Below are 16,171 nucleotides of genomic sequence, written 5' to 3'. Positions count from 1 at the left end.
CAATTTTTGGAAGTCCTCAAGGTGCTCTTCCATTGAACCCTTTTTTTGAGATTTATCAATTGGCTAAATAAGGCATTTTTCTTTGTATCCTCATAATGCACAATCATTTCCTCCGTGAAAATTGACCAGGTGACAAGTGGTTTATGAGAACAAATCCCTCTATACCATAAAAATGGATTCGGTTCTAAGTATAAAGATGCAATACGTACCTTTTGTAACATTTTCACATCTTGTAGATCAAAATATTCCTCCATCTATAGTATCCAAGTTACCGGATCCTTGCGATCAAACTTCCTCATATCTCTTTTTCTTACTCTTAGGAGATTGATCTTGAAATGGTTGTAACTCTATAATTTTACATCTCGAAATTTTGAAATCTCTTCATGTGGTAGCCCTTTGAGACATATTTCTAACCCCACAAGTTTGATCGAGATTGGTTTTTTCAAGAAATAGTTATGCCCAATATCCCATGATGACCTAATTATAGACTAGTTCAGTAGAGTGAACTTGTATGAAGTGCCACGTGTCATGTTGTTTTGACCTTCGACCCAAAAAACGATACCCAATAAACTACATTTTGTTCTAGTTTTGTCACGTTTTACACAATTTGAATCCGATGCTCAAAGAGAAAGTTATGAATATTTTCCCAAGGTCGCATGTTTGATATCGAATTCTGGAACCTACAAAAACCCTAAACTCCTCTAATCATATCTCCAAAAATATAGTGAGACAAGATCTAAAATTTGGACAAAAGGTTCATTAAGATTTATTCTCGAATGGGTTTTGATTTCACCTTATGAAACTTCGTAGAACAAATTTATAGTGAAAATTCCACGATGACCTATTTGAAGAAGAAAAACCCTAGAATCCAAAGCTCTGATATGAAATGTTATGAAACAAACTCACAAAATAGAAGAAGAGATGGATCCACGACTTCAAAAGAATCCTCTTCGAGGGGGGAACATCCTTTAAGTTACAGAAATGAATAATTCTTTGATGATACAACTGACAACACACCATTTCTATAAATAGGAGTCTAAGGGGTCACAATATAATCAGAGCTGACATAACATTAATATTGTAAGGGCACAACAATAACAATAGTGGGCTTCTATGGGGCACAATAATAACAATATCAAGACTATATGGGCACAAAAATACAATAAGGGGGTTGCACTAATAACAATAAGGGGCTACACTTGTAGTATAGTGACCTAACAAAGTATATGGCCATACCACATTGTTTGTGGTGTCGTATTGTTATTGCCTTTTGTGGTTTGCTTCTTGCTTTCTTCTTGGTATTGCCTTTTATGTTTTGAGTCTTGGGAATTGGTTTGGGAAAGAGGAAAGTTAATAGATTTTAGGGAGAGTTATGTGGTACCTAACATGTGCTGTAAGGCCTAGATGAAGCTCAATGCATGTATAAGGGCATATGAAGGCAAGCGTATGACAACTAGTTGGATTGGTTAGATACATTGAGGTAAATAGACGGTGATAGGAAAATCATGAGAACGTAATAGAAAGGGTAAACTAAATGGATTTGAGGTTTCAAATGCCTTCGCTATGTTGGGAACTGTTCTTCTCAATATTGTGCATGTTGTGCATGAGTAAAGGAAGTTCTCTTAACCTTGACCTTGTGATATATAGTAATTATGTTGTGATCATGATTGCTTATGTTAATGTTTATATGCATATATGTATATATGTACATTGTTATCTGACAGGGTCATCAGGGATCATGATTGTTTTATGTTGATTTTTATATGTATACATGTATGTATGTATGACATTGTATGACAGAGTCACTAGGGATCATTCTTGTGAAGGAAGGATTGTTTATGCACGTGAATGGCATGAAAAGGTTCATGGTTTTCGAGAAGTCAAATGGGAAGAGTAGTCTGACATATCTCCGAGGTTTATATCATGTGGATATGAATTGATATTATGTGATTATATTATTTCTATGTTTATGTTATGGACATGATAATGATGAGAGATACATCAGTGGAATGAAAAAGATGTGACTCACAACATGTTAGGATAAGCATGGATGGTGAAGAGACACTGGAAACAAGGCTTCTTTGTAGAGGTAGTATGGTTTTGGATATGTAGTGCTATTGTTGTGTATGTGTTGTGCATGTTGTATATTCAGTGATTGTACCTATGGTGATGTGTAATGTTATATATGTAGTATTGTGTACATATGATGTTGTATGTTTGTTGTATATATGGTATTGTGTGTATATTACATATTTAGTACCAGGTATAGATGGTTTTATGTACATGTTGGATATATGGTGTTGTGTACATATCGTATTGTCTGCATATTCGATACGTGATGTTGCGTGCATATGGTGTTCTACGCATGTTGGATATGTGATGTTGTGTACATATGATGTTATGTACATGTCGTATATGCAATGCTATGTACATATGGTGTTCTTTTCATGCTATACATATGGTGTTGTTTGCATGACTATACAAGTGGTTCTATTTGCATGTGGTGTTGTGTACATGATGTGTATGTGGTGCTTTGTGCAGGTGGTGTTGTGTGCATGTTGTGCATGTGGCGTTGTGTACATGTGGTTTCATGTACATGTCATGCATGTGATGTTATGTACATGTAGTATTATGTACACATTGTATGGGTGGTGCACTGTACATATGGCATTGTGTACACATTGCGCAGGTAGTGTTGTGCACATGTGATGTTGTGCACACATTGTGTGGTACGATATACATGTTGTACATATGGTATTGATGTACATGTGGTATTGTGTGCATGTCATATACGTTGTGTTGCAAGCATGCAGTACTATGTATGTGCATTGTGCAGTCGTGATATCGTGACATGTGTACTTGTTGTGTTGTACTCTGTGTACGTATATGTTTCGTGTTGAACACTGGGTGTAGGTGTATGTGTTGTATATCAGGTGTAGGTGCATGTATTACATGGTTTTGTATGTCATGTGTGGTTGTATGTGTGTGGCGCACGCTATGTGTATGCGTATATGGTTGAAGAGAAGGAACTTAGTGTTTGTCAAGTGTGGTAACCGATCTGTAGTGCGTATGGAATAAGGAAAAGGGTAAAAGTTAAGGATTGATTAAAGGATAAATAACAATATTTTATTTTAGTTGTATTATGTGTGTGATTTATGATTTTGGTCTATGACGATTAAATGCGATCTGTGATTCTAGGTTATGATGGTTAAATGTGATTTATGATTTTGATCTGTGAGGGTTGTGTTTTGCGTTTGGTCCCTATGCTACTAGTGTAGCCCCTTATTGTTATTGTTAGTGTAGCCCCCTTATTGTTATTGTTGTGCCCTTACATTATTATTGTTATGTAGGCTTTCATTATATTGCAACCCCTTAGACTCCTATATATAGGAAGGAGGTCTTGTCATTTGTATGATTCAATAATTGTTCATTTTATTGATGTAAAGGAGGTTTTCCCCTAGAAGAGGCTAATTTTGAATTTGTTTATCTATCTCTTTTTTGATCTAGTTACATAACATTTGGTATTAGAGCTTTGGATTATAGGGTTTTTCTGCTTCAATTAGGTCATCATAAAATTTTCGTTATAACATTTTTTCTACGAAATTTCACAAGTTGAAATTTAAACCATGTGGAGCCTAAATCTTGATGAAATTTTTGTAGGATTTTGGATCTTATCTTACTATATTTTCGGAGATATGATCCGAGGAAGTTAGGGTTTTGAAAGGCTCTAGAATTCCATCTCAAACAGGTGACCTAGGGAAAATCGTCATAAATTTCTCTCTCAGAATTGGATTTGAATTTCTTAAAACATAATGGAAATAGGATGGACTGTAGTGTTTTAGGTATCATTTTTGGGGCCGAAGGTTGAAAATGTGACACATGGCACTCTGTACAAGTTCGCTCTACTCAACTAGTCTATAATCAAGTCATTGTGGGAGATTAGGCATAACACTTTCTTGAATAATCCAATCTTGTTCTTAATTGTTGGGTTGGAAAGAAGACTCAGAGGGATATTACAAAATAGAATTTTAAATCTTGGAGATTTTCAATTACAGAGATACAACAATTACAATATCTAGCTCATAAAAAGAAAGAAAATGATGGGTATAATGTTTTTTGAAAAATCAGTTTGAAGTGATTCAAAGGGCATAGTGAGGCATATATATCATTGTTTGATTTCAAAATTCCTTGAAACAAAAAAGAGGACACACCTAGTAAGCAACCAGAAATCTCTTCTATGACACATGAAGAAGAGGAAGAAATGCAACATGATATATCAAAAATACGAGACCAAGTGCAACAAATTTCGCTCTCGCAAAGAGTAACCAAAAATGAAATGGAAGTTTAGTTGGATGGTTTGAAGAATAGTTTAAAATCATACATGGAAGGTTTGAAAGCAAACATGGAAGGATTGAAGGATGGTTTAAAAGTAGACGTGGAAGGCTTGAAAGAAGGTTTGACAAAATTTCTACAATAAATGCTTCCTAATGGCAAAAAGATATTAGATGAAACTCATCATGAAAACAAAAGAAATGTTAATCATGATTTCATAGACTCTAATGTTGGATTGAATTTGCACCATATTCCAAAGATTTATATGAGGAATTTTAATGGCAAGAATTCGATAACATGGATACTACAAATGGAGCAATATTTTGATGTCGATAATGTTCAACACACACAAAAGGTGTGCATTGCAACTTTATATTTAGAACCCAATCAGTTTGTATGGTATCGATGGCTTTATTCCTGTAAACCACTTATCACTTGGTCAATTTTTATGGAGGAAATGATAGCATATTATGAGGATACAATGAGCAATGCCTTCTTTATCCAATTGATAAATCTCAAACAAAAGGGTTCAATGGCATAGCACATTGAGGACTTCCAAAAATTGAATATAAGGGTAAATGATATTCCAAAGGAACAAATGATTGATGTATTCAAAGGGAATTTAAATGATAACATCCAACATGAGGTTTTCTTTTGGGAACTTGATTCATTAGAGAAGGCATTCAGCGTGGAAATAAAAGTTGAAAACAAAATTATGGAAGCAAGGAAGTCTACCACTCACAAATATAAATATGGAAGTGTTGTTGCTCCTAGCCTTCCATAACCTACAAGGTTGCACCACGACAATTGGAAGAAAAAAGAGAAAAATGGCTTTGTTACAGTTGTGATAGAAAATACACTAAAGGTCATAAGTGTGGTGAGAATAAATTATTTTACACCAATTGTGACGAGGAGGAAGAGAAGGAACAAGAAATGTCAAAAGAAGAGGATATAAACCAGGAACCAACCCTAGATAAAGAAGAGAAGAATTTGAACATATCTTGTAATTCATTGGTAGGAATTTCCACTCCTCAAACTCTCAAGATAGGACATATCAAGAAGGACAAGTTAATAGTGTTGATTGATTCAGGTAGTACCCATAATTTTATTCATTGTAAGATAGCCGAGGAATTGAATTGCTTCTTGTATCGACCACTAGAGTGTGAAGTGATGACTGCAAATGGAGGAACTATAAATTTCTCTGGAATGTGCCATAACATCAAGCTAACCATGGGGGGATATCTATTGAAAAATCCAATGCTTTCCATTCCAATGGTGGTGTTGATGTTGTACTAGGAGTCCAATGGTTACAATATTTGGGTACGATAGATTTTAATTTTCAAGAACTTTTCTTGAAATTTTTTGGGCGAGAAGGGATGTTGTATTAAGGGGTATCACAGGGAAATCGAGAAAGATAATCATCCCAAATGTAATGATAAAGCTTTGAAATAAAGAACAATGCATTGCAATTGCACAGTTATTCTCACTAGAGGTTCGAACATCAAAATCATTTATTTCTCAAGATCTCCAAAAAGTCTTGGCCAATTATTCCAAGGTATTTGAGTCACCTAAAGGCCTCCCACCTATTCGTGATCATGTTCATGCTATTCATTGATTCCACAAAGTATTCATCCAAACATTAGGCCTTACAGATATCCTTATGCCCAAAAGAGTGAAATTGAATGTATGGCTGTAGAAATGCTAAAGGTCGGCATAATTCAACCTAGTCAAAGTTCTTCCTCTTCTCCAGTAGTATTCATGCATAAGAAGTATGGATCATGGTGCATGTGTTCGAATTATAGGGAGCTCAACAAGCTCATTATTAAAGAAAAATTTCCTATTACTGTCATTGATGAATTGTTGGATGAATTACATGGAGCAATTTACTTCACCAAGTTGGATCTTTGTTCAGGATAATATCAAATTAGAATTAAGACTGAAGAAATTCTGAAAACAACATTTACAACTTATGAGGGTCATTATGAATTTTTCGTCATGCTTTTCGCCTTACTGATGCACCTTCTACATTTCAAGGTTTGATGAATTCCATTTTCAAACCCTTCCTTAGAGAATTTTTGTTAGTATTTTTTGATGATATACTAATCTACAAGAAGTCTTCAAAGGATCATGTTCAACATGTTGACAGGGATCTCAAACTATTGGAGGAGAAATAATTATATGCAAAAATTTCCAAATATTTCTTTCAAGTACAGGAAGTGGAATATCTGGGTCATATTTTATCTCATGAGGGTGTTAAGGTAGACCCTAAAAAAATTAAAGACATTAAGGAATGGAAAATCCCAACAACCATAAAGCATCTTCAATGATTTCTCAGGATGACAGGGTATTATTGCAAGTTTTTAAAGAATTATGGGAGAATAGTAGCATCTCTAACAACATTACTGAAGAAACATGCATTTTCATGGACTCTAGAAGCAACTAAGGCCTTTGAACATCTTAAAGATGCACTGTGCCAAGCACTAGCCTTAGCTATGCCAGAATTCACAAAAACCATTATTGTCGAATGTGATGCCTCAGTAAATGGAATTGGTGCTATTTTAATGCAAGAAGGAAGACCCATTTCTTTGGAAGGTCATCTAACCAAATGAGAGTATTTACACAAACCTATTTATGAGAAGGAAGTATTGGAAATACTACATGCACTAAAGCAATGGTGACCTTAGCTAATGGGAAGACACTTCAAGGTAAAAACAGATCATGATATTCTTAAATACTTTTTGGAACAAAGATTATCTTCAAAAGAGAAGAAAAAATGGGTCACAAAGATGTTGGCTATGACTTTGAAATAATGTACAAAAATGTGAAGAAAAATGTTGTTGCATATGCACTCTCAAGAAAGGATGAGCATGTGGAAGGATTTCTTTGTGCCATTTCTATTATCCATCCATATTGCATAACCAAAACAAGGGATGAATGGAAGAATGATGAAGAAGTGTGGATGCTCATTCAAAAGTTGCAACAAGATCCTAGTATATCGGATAAATTTAGCTCGAAAATGATTCATTAGGGTACAAAGATTACTTATATCTTTGTAAGAATTACCAACTCAAACAAAATATTATTTTGGAATCACATGCCTCTCCCTTAGGAGGGAACTCAGGATTTTTAAAAACTTACCACAGGGTCAAGAAGGAATTTTTTTGGGGAGGGCCTTAAATTTGATATTCAAAAGTTTGTGGTAGAATGTTTGGTTTTCCAACAAAATAATGTTGAGAAAGTTAAGGCCTCGGGTCTATTACAACTTTTAGCTATTCCAAGTCAATGTTGGGAGGAGGTTTCAATGGATTTTATCACAGGTTTACCTAAGTTTGAAGGAAAGAGTGTCATCATGGTGGTAGTTGATAAACTTACCAAGTATGCACATTTTTGTGCATTATCTCATCCGTTTAAAGCTAGTACAATTGCTACTACATTTATGTAAACAATTCAAAAGCTACATGGAAACCTAAAGATTATTGTAAGCGACAGAGATCCCATTTTCACTAGATTCTTTTGGAAGGAATTATTTTTTGTATGGGTACTCAATTAGCTCATAGCTCATTTTATCATCCTCAATATGATAGGAAAACAAAGATAGTGACCAAATGTTTGGAATGATATGTTTTTTTCTTTGTATCTGATAAACAAACACAATGGTTCAGGTGGTTATGTCTGGTTGAATGGTGGTATAACACTTCATTCCATACTGTAGCAAAAATGACCCCATTTATGGTACTTTATGGATATCATCCACAATCCATCATGTCATATTTAAGAGGTAATTCTAAGGTTCAATGAGTGGAAGATCACCTCGAGCATCAAAAACAATTTCTCCAACTCTTAAAGGATAACCTCGCTTTGGGGTAGAATCGAATGAAACAACAGGAAGATCAGCATCACAACGAAAAAAGTTTTGATGTAGGCGACTGAGCATTTTTTCAACTACAACATTACAAACAAATGTCCCTTAGGAAAGCTAAGAAGGATAATAAATTATTTCCAAAATACTATGGTCCTTACAAGGTGTTGCAAAATATTGGTACTATGGCATACAAATTAGAGCTTCTTGCATCTTCCTGAGTGCACCTAGTTTTCCATGTTTCACGCTTAAAGAATTTTATAGGTGAGAAGCTCCCAGTTTAAAAAATATTACCAGAACTTGATGAGGAAGGAAAACTAATATTCGAATGTGAAGCATTCACGGAAACAAGAACCTGACAACTACAAAATTGATCAATTTTAGAGTATCTCATCAAGTGGAAGAACTTACCTACTAAAGATTCTACACAAGAGGATGAGAATTTTATACACAAACATCCAGATTTACTCAACCATTGATGACAACACTTTTTTTAAGGCGAGAGGAATGTTAGGTCCCTATACTACTAGTGTAGCTCTTTATTGTTATTGCTAGTGTATCCCGCTTATTGTTAATGTTGTGCCCATGGAGTCTCCATATTGTTATTATTGTTTCCCATAGAAGCCCACTATTGTTATTGTTGTACACCTACATTATTATTGTTATGTAGGATTTGATTATATTGTGACGCCTTAGACTCATATATATAGAAATGAGGTCTTTTCATTTGTATAATTCAAAAATTATTCATTTATGTGATATAAATAAGGTTTCCCCCTCGAAGAGGATAATTTTGAAGTCATTTATCTATCTCTTTTTGATCTGGTTATATAACATTTTGAGCTAACCTGATGTGATATGTTTATACATGATGACTTGGTCAAAGATGCTAGTTTGACTTGTTGTGACAAGAAGTGAACATAATCTCAAGTATACTGTATTGACAGGCCACCAATGAGGTATATTTGAAGTTATTTCAATTTATTTTCAATGTAATGGAAATTATGTATTCGGTATAGGAAAGCATGAAATTCCTGGTTGGGTGGTCGAGGTTGATGGCAAGCATTAGCAACAATAAAAAGAGGAATTGGAACAACCAATAGTATGATGGTAAAGCATTGAGGAGCAAGGTCATTGTGGGACACTCGTACGCAATAGTGTCAATTGATTTCCATGAGCATGTTATGATCGTATGATGGTTTTTAGGCGGGTATATGCCCTGGTTGTTTGAACTTTTGATGTGATTAAGCCTTTCCAAGGGATGGATTGCCCAGGATAGGGGATGCCAAGGAACATGGAAGGTGAGTGATTGCATGAAAGGGGGTGATTGGATTTCTAGAGGCACTGTGTAGCAGAGAAGGGAAGGCTGAGGAAGGAATTTTTTTCATGATTAGCTTTACTAGATGGAATCACATGCACATTAGGAGTGTGCCCTGGAATAATGAGCCGATAATTTTTCACTAAGAGGAAAAATGGCGTAGGAGTGTAGCGCTGGATATTGGATGTAGCTTTGACTTTGGTAGTGCATTATGGACTTCCTGGGAAGGAAGTGAATCATGGCATTACTTTTGATCGTGGAGGTGTAAGCCTTTGGATTCCCTTGTTGCTAATGCAGGCATCGTATCCTTTTATTTGCTGGTTTAGAAAATGTGCATATGTGTATATGTGGTTATTGCAAATAATGTAATGAGTTATGTTATAAATCTTGAGTAAATGGTATGTTTGTCATGTTTTGGCAGTGTTCATTATAAATACTAAAATGAGCTAAGTTATAACGATCCATGGGCAGTATGTTTTCTTTTCAATGGTTTTGATAAGGTCTTGGTGGGGTTTAACACCGAGGATGGTGTTCCCTAAGGTGGAGGGGTCTATAATAGCCCCTGGTTAAAAGTTCATGTAAAAAAATTTAATAAAGGAAAAATAAGACCTCGATTAAGGGACAATTATTCCAAGCTAAATGTTGGGAAAAGATATCCCAGTGGGCATGGATAGATGTGTTTATGTCTAAAGAAAATTGGAAAAGGAAATGACAAAGGATTTGGAAAGGAAAATGACATTTTATTTATGAAATGAAGGAAATTAGGAGAAAAGGAAGGTGAAAGGTCACCGGTTGCATGTGACTAGGAAAATGAAGGGAAGTAATGGAAGATGGAGAAAATAGAGGCATCATTGATAAAAAAGCTTCTAAGGATCAGTTGGCAAGCTTTTGCTCAATTTTTTTGCTCAGGCTTGGTCAGTGTAAGATTTTGATCAGTTTCGTTTTGGAGCTCTCTCATTATTCTCTCTCCCACTCTTGGACATTTAGAGTTTTCCTAGAGAATTTTAGCTTTGGAGCAGGGAATAGAAAAACAAGCAAAGAAAATCAAAGATCAAGCAAGTAGCAGGATCAAGCAACTTCAACAAGAATACTTGTAGGTAACATATTGTATGTGTTATTTCTTTGATTGTTTTGACATGCATGGTTTCATATGTTGGTATATTGTGCTCTTTCTGTTAGTGGCATGGTTTTGTCGGGTTATGATAGTGGTTTTCATCCTTGCCTTACCTTTTTCTAGATAGCCATGGTGTGATGGGATTGCTTTCTCATTTTTTATCTTTGGAATTGTCGAATGGTTTCAAAATCTAGGGTGAAGGTGGTCTCAGGAAAGTTCCCAAAGTCCTAGGAATCCATTAACCAGTTTTGGTGGGATACATTGTAAAGCCTGAGGGTGGTGTCTCAATTTAGGGCCTACTGATCTGGTGTGGATTGTGGTAAATCTTGATAGACAAGGAGACGAACAATTCCTCAAGGATGGTGATGGAGTCTAGAGGCATTCCTAGCTTGACCTCGTTTTGTGATCTCGCTATAAATTTTGGGGAGCACATGGCTTGGTTAGGGTGGAGGTAGTTTAACCTTTGGATTCCCTTGGTTGTTTTTGGATTGGTTTATCCATGAGATCCCAAATTCATGCTTAGAATATGGCACGGGGGAGACTGATTGAAAGAAAGATTTGATTAAGCCATGTCTATGGTCGTGTGGTACGTGGAAGTTCCAAACCTCATTGGGTCTTGCCTATGTTTAATAAAATCTAAGTTCTCATGCTTTTGTACTTATTATTATGTGGCCTTAATGGTTTTTATCTCATTGTTATTTACATGGTTTAATGCTAGTTATAAGCATGGTTATATGAGTGGTTATAGTCATGGTTATTTCATGTCTTTACTCATAACTAAAAGGATAATGGTTGAAAGACCTAATTGATATTAAAACAGTTAAAGGAAAGGGTGGTGATCCTTCTTGTCAAGTCTCATATTAGTTACCAATCATTTATGCTTTGTCTTGTATTCATGTCTTGTATATTTCATTGATGCCAAGTGTTTGACAGAATGTCAGTCCCGGTTGGGGATGGTCAGGCCTAGTCCTAAAGATAATTTTTGGATTGCAAGTTTTTTTCATGTAAATTATGGATTCTGAAAGATACAGGGATTTTTGGGCAGTGACCTGTATTGTGGGCTTGAAACGTGACACAAATCTCAGAGTCACAGTCACAAAACTAAGGAGAAAAGTCCCTAGATGCATGCATGCTTGTTGTGGGAATAGTTGGAGCCTCCTAGACACACCCCTATCCATATCAAGGGAGCGTCTAGGGGTTTAATGGTCTAAAACTTAGTGGGACCCAAGGATTGATCATGGGGATGAATAGGAAGGATTTTGCGAGTCGTGTAGCAGGTATAGAAGGTCTCTATTGTGGATTTCCATCAACTCCACTTCCTTAAGGTCATTTAGGAGGTCGAGTATTGTCATAGGAGCCCCTCATCTCATTTTTACCTTAGGTAAGCTGGTGAAAGTGGGTAGATATGAAGGGAGATGTTGTTACAACAAGGAGAAATGTAGGTTACATGGATCACACAAATTAAGTCACAAAGTCAGGCTACAAGGTCATGAGGGAGAAGTGCATCATTGTTGGAAGGAAGAGACATCATATTATTAAATAATGGCACACACTACCTAAGTTTGGGAAATTGGGTGTGTTATGCATGAAGGCTTGTTGTAATTTTGGAAGAGTTGTGCTAAGGGTTGTAACAGGTGACTCTTTCTACAATTGTGTTTGATTCTTGTCTTAATGTTTGCATGTTGATTCTTGTAAATTGTTGCATATGATTTGGGTGTTAGGTCAATTTGTGCTACCCAAAAACAGACTTATTTTGTATTATGATGTGCACTGGAATGCTATTGGGTTGAATTATTGGTTAAGTGTAATTGTTTGAATAAGATTTAACTAAAAACATAACAAAAGTGTAACTATTAGCATAGTCCCAGTTATGTATGATGGGGTTGGTGTTATCATCAGTTGGGAAAACATAGGTGCAACACACCCTAGGGTTGTACAAAGCACCCATATCCCTGCAGGTCCTTTGAGGTGATGACAACTATGTTCTAGCAATGAGCTTGAAGATCACTCATCATTCTCTCTCATTTCTATAATTCATTCTTCATTAATAATGTGTGAGAGAGAGCCATTAAAAAATAAAAATAAACTAATCCCAAGAAGAACATTGGAATTTATTTACCATAAATCATTTTTCTAAAATACTATTATTTTTATTCAAAATTATTATTGAATTATTGATATAAATCGTAATAATTCATTAGATTTTTATAATTCAATTTTTAATTTCAATCTTATTTTATTTTGTATTGCTTTATTAAAACCCTCATCACTTATATATCATATCTTTAACCTTACCAACAAGGCTTTTCTCATCATAATAACAAAATATAACTTATTTCTCGGATACAAACATTGGAGAGAGTAGTCTCAAATGGGTCACCAACACAGGGAACTATCGTAATAGACTAATATACTTCCTCCACTCTATCATTTATCACAAGAAAATGGAAACCTTACTCAGTATGGTAATAAGAGATAAACAAATTGATAATTATAAATTCTTTGCAGGTCAAGAAGACACTAAGCTTATCCTTAGAGACATGAGATACAACCTAGATGATATTGTAGCTCCATTGTCTAGTATTGAATGCTACCTTGTCTCGAACTCTGATATAGAATCAATGAGCAACAAGAGGTACCGAGGGTCATCAATGCACCAACTCAAGCAACTCCTCAAGAGAACTCATCTGCATCCTCACAAGTAATAACATTGGACCTATAATAGTTTTTCTAGGCACTCCTTTAGTTTCCTTTTCTTTGCGACAATCTGTAAATCTAGTTTTTTATGAAAAATTGGACATAAATAATCTCATTTTGTTAGTTTTACTTGGTTATCCTATTGTGTTTCACAATTTTTATGTTAAGAAGGGTATATAAGTGATAATAAATAATATCTTTTTGAATGGCTACTCTTCGAGAGTAAGCCTCATTTTGTGTTGAAGGGTATATAAGTGATAATAAATAATATCTTTTTGAATGGCTACTCTTCGAGAGTAAGCCTCATTTTGTGTTATATCCCTCTAGTATTTAGATGAGCGACTTAATTTAGAGAAAAAGACTTATGGTTTGTTGAATGCATTTTGGAACTATAGAGGTAAATCATATCTAAATGTGGCTTTGGTTATCAATAGAAAACAAATGACGAATTAAAAAAAAAATAAAAAGAATCAAATCAAATCAGCATAACTCATAGAAAATTTAAAGAAACAAACTATGCTCATATCATTTGTGGAACATTGCTATCATTGTTCCCTCTTCCCAACTTCGAGGTATACGAAATTTATTATTATGAAAGTCTCCAATCAAGAAGAGAAGGTATATATAATAAGTAGAGGGTATATAATATTTTCTAGATCTGTATCTATTACAGAAGTCTTTAGTCAATACGAGCAAGTGGTAAATATTCATTTAAAAATCACTATAATCTAAAAATGATCGGTGGACGTTTCACGTGGGCAGCAAATGTGCACACTCCAAAATAAATTAAAGCTTTGTAAGAATTATGTAGAAGAAGCTTTGATAAATCTATAATTAATCAAGTGGAAAATATTTAATGGAAAACAATATATATAAAGAAAACGATCGGCTAACCTTGAAGTTGACAGCAAATGTACACACGGAAACAAAATAATAAATAAATTAAATAGTTATAAGTAAATGAATTCCAGAATGTGTACTTTTGCACCTTCTTTGACACACATCTATTCTTTCCACCACATGTAGATTTATTTGTCAGTAATATTCGGTGGAGTTTTTTGAATTTAAAATAAAACATATATCATATTCATTTTACGTTAGGCAAATGTGCAAAATTTAATTATAAAATAAGTTTCAATATCTATAAATAAAAAAGCAAAATGTCGGTGGTTACGGTTGATTAATAGTGAGAATAGTAATCATTGATTATCATTCATGACCCACAAATAACTCAATTATTATTATTCGAACGAAAACCACACCATTGAAATGAGTTTTTGGTCATCTATTAGGCTTTAAAATTTAGCTCTTTTCAAATTCCGTTTTCCCTTAAAACATACTACTTATTCTCTTACATCGAAGAAATTTGGTTGAGTTAGTATTACTCTATGAGAAAAAGGTAGTTTTACCCAAATTAGTATTTACAAGTAAATGGATTTTTGGTGATTTATAAGGATACTTAAGAAATTTGGTCAAGTAGAAGTAGTCATAATTACTACTCTATGAGAAAAGGTAGTTTTAGTGTTTACAAGCAAATGGACTTTTGATGATTTATAAGGATATTTTGGGCAAGGCCATGTTCCTTCTTTAGTCTTATACTTGAGATTAAGTATAGGGTATTAATAACCTAAAAAATATTTTTATGTTTTTTTTCTTATTAAAAGTGAAAAAAATTCTATCATTACATTTTGATCATTTATGGTGAGAACACTTATCATTAGTTGTTATACACAAATTTATGTTTAATCATCATCACCTAAAATGACACATCAATGATTTGTAAGAGGGTACATTTTCACTTTTTCTAAATGTATTTAGCTCTCCTTCTTCCTCATGTCTAATAAATGTGAGCAATTATGTAGTAATTAATAATTACTGGTCTTATTATAAGACCAAAAGGAATTTTTTAACCTAGATAACATTCACAAAAAGGTTAGCTTCCCTTCTAGACATCATTAAGGCTTTGTCCAATTGGGTCATGTGCTTTTGAATGGCTTTTAACCTTAATTCTATTTATGAAACTAAATATTGCCCCATTTCCAATTTAATCTCATATTTTTATATAAATGTATATTACTTAACATATTTTAACATAAATATTTAATATATTTTTAAGTTGATATGTGTTCATACATGGTTTATTTAAAATAAATAAAATGATATAGCTCATCTTTATATAATAAGTGATGAGTTTTTTAATTATCTCGATAAGCATCGATACTTTGGAATTAGGGTTCCATAATATAGAAGTTTTTAATAATAATATTAGGTGGATTGCTAGGATTTAATAGACATTTAAATACTTTATTGTCTTGTGAAATAAATGGGTGAAATTAAATTCAAAAACTAATATTGATTCTTTATTATTTTGTTTTCCATCTTTTTTTATAATTTTAAATACTTCTAACCATAACCAAGTCTTTAGGTAGTCTCAATTTTTTCCAATTTTTCCATTTCTTCCAATTTAACATCATTTTCTTTAATCTCTATTCATGCCCCTACTCGCAATATTGGGGCCAATAAAAACCATCTACATAATATGGGAGAAAAAAATGTACAGACACATTAGAAAAAGCTTTAAGAAACATATACTGCTCCTTTGCAAGTGTTGTAAGGTCTTCTAAAACCATGTTATGATAATTGCAGCTCGACAAATGATTTCTAAAGCTTTTTGAAGTTCCTTTAGGAGAGAAAATAACAATACATGTTGAGGATATTATTGCTTCAAACTTTATGAACATTGAAACCATAAAATCTATAGGATAAAGAGGGGAGGATAAGGAAAGAGGGATAATAGTAACGTATTTTAGTTTGGGAGTCTTAGAACCTTAACCACCCCCACTCACACTAA

The sequence above is a fragment of the Pinus tabuliformis genome, chromosome Q, assembly GCF_031772625.1.
Source record: "Pinus tabuliformis cultivar Carrire ecotype Pingquan chromosome Q, CPIR1, whole genome shotgun sequence".
NCBI lineage: Eukaryota > Viridiplantae > Streptophyta > Pinopsida > Pinales > Pinaceae > Pinus > Pinus tabuliformis.
Note: the sequence above shows the minus strand (reverse complement) of the source record.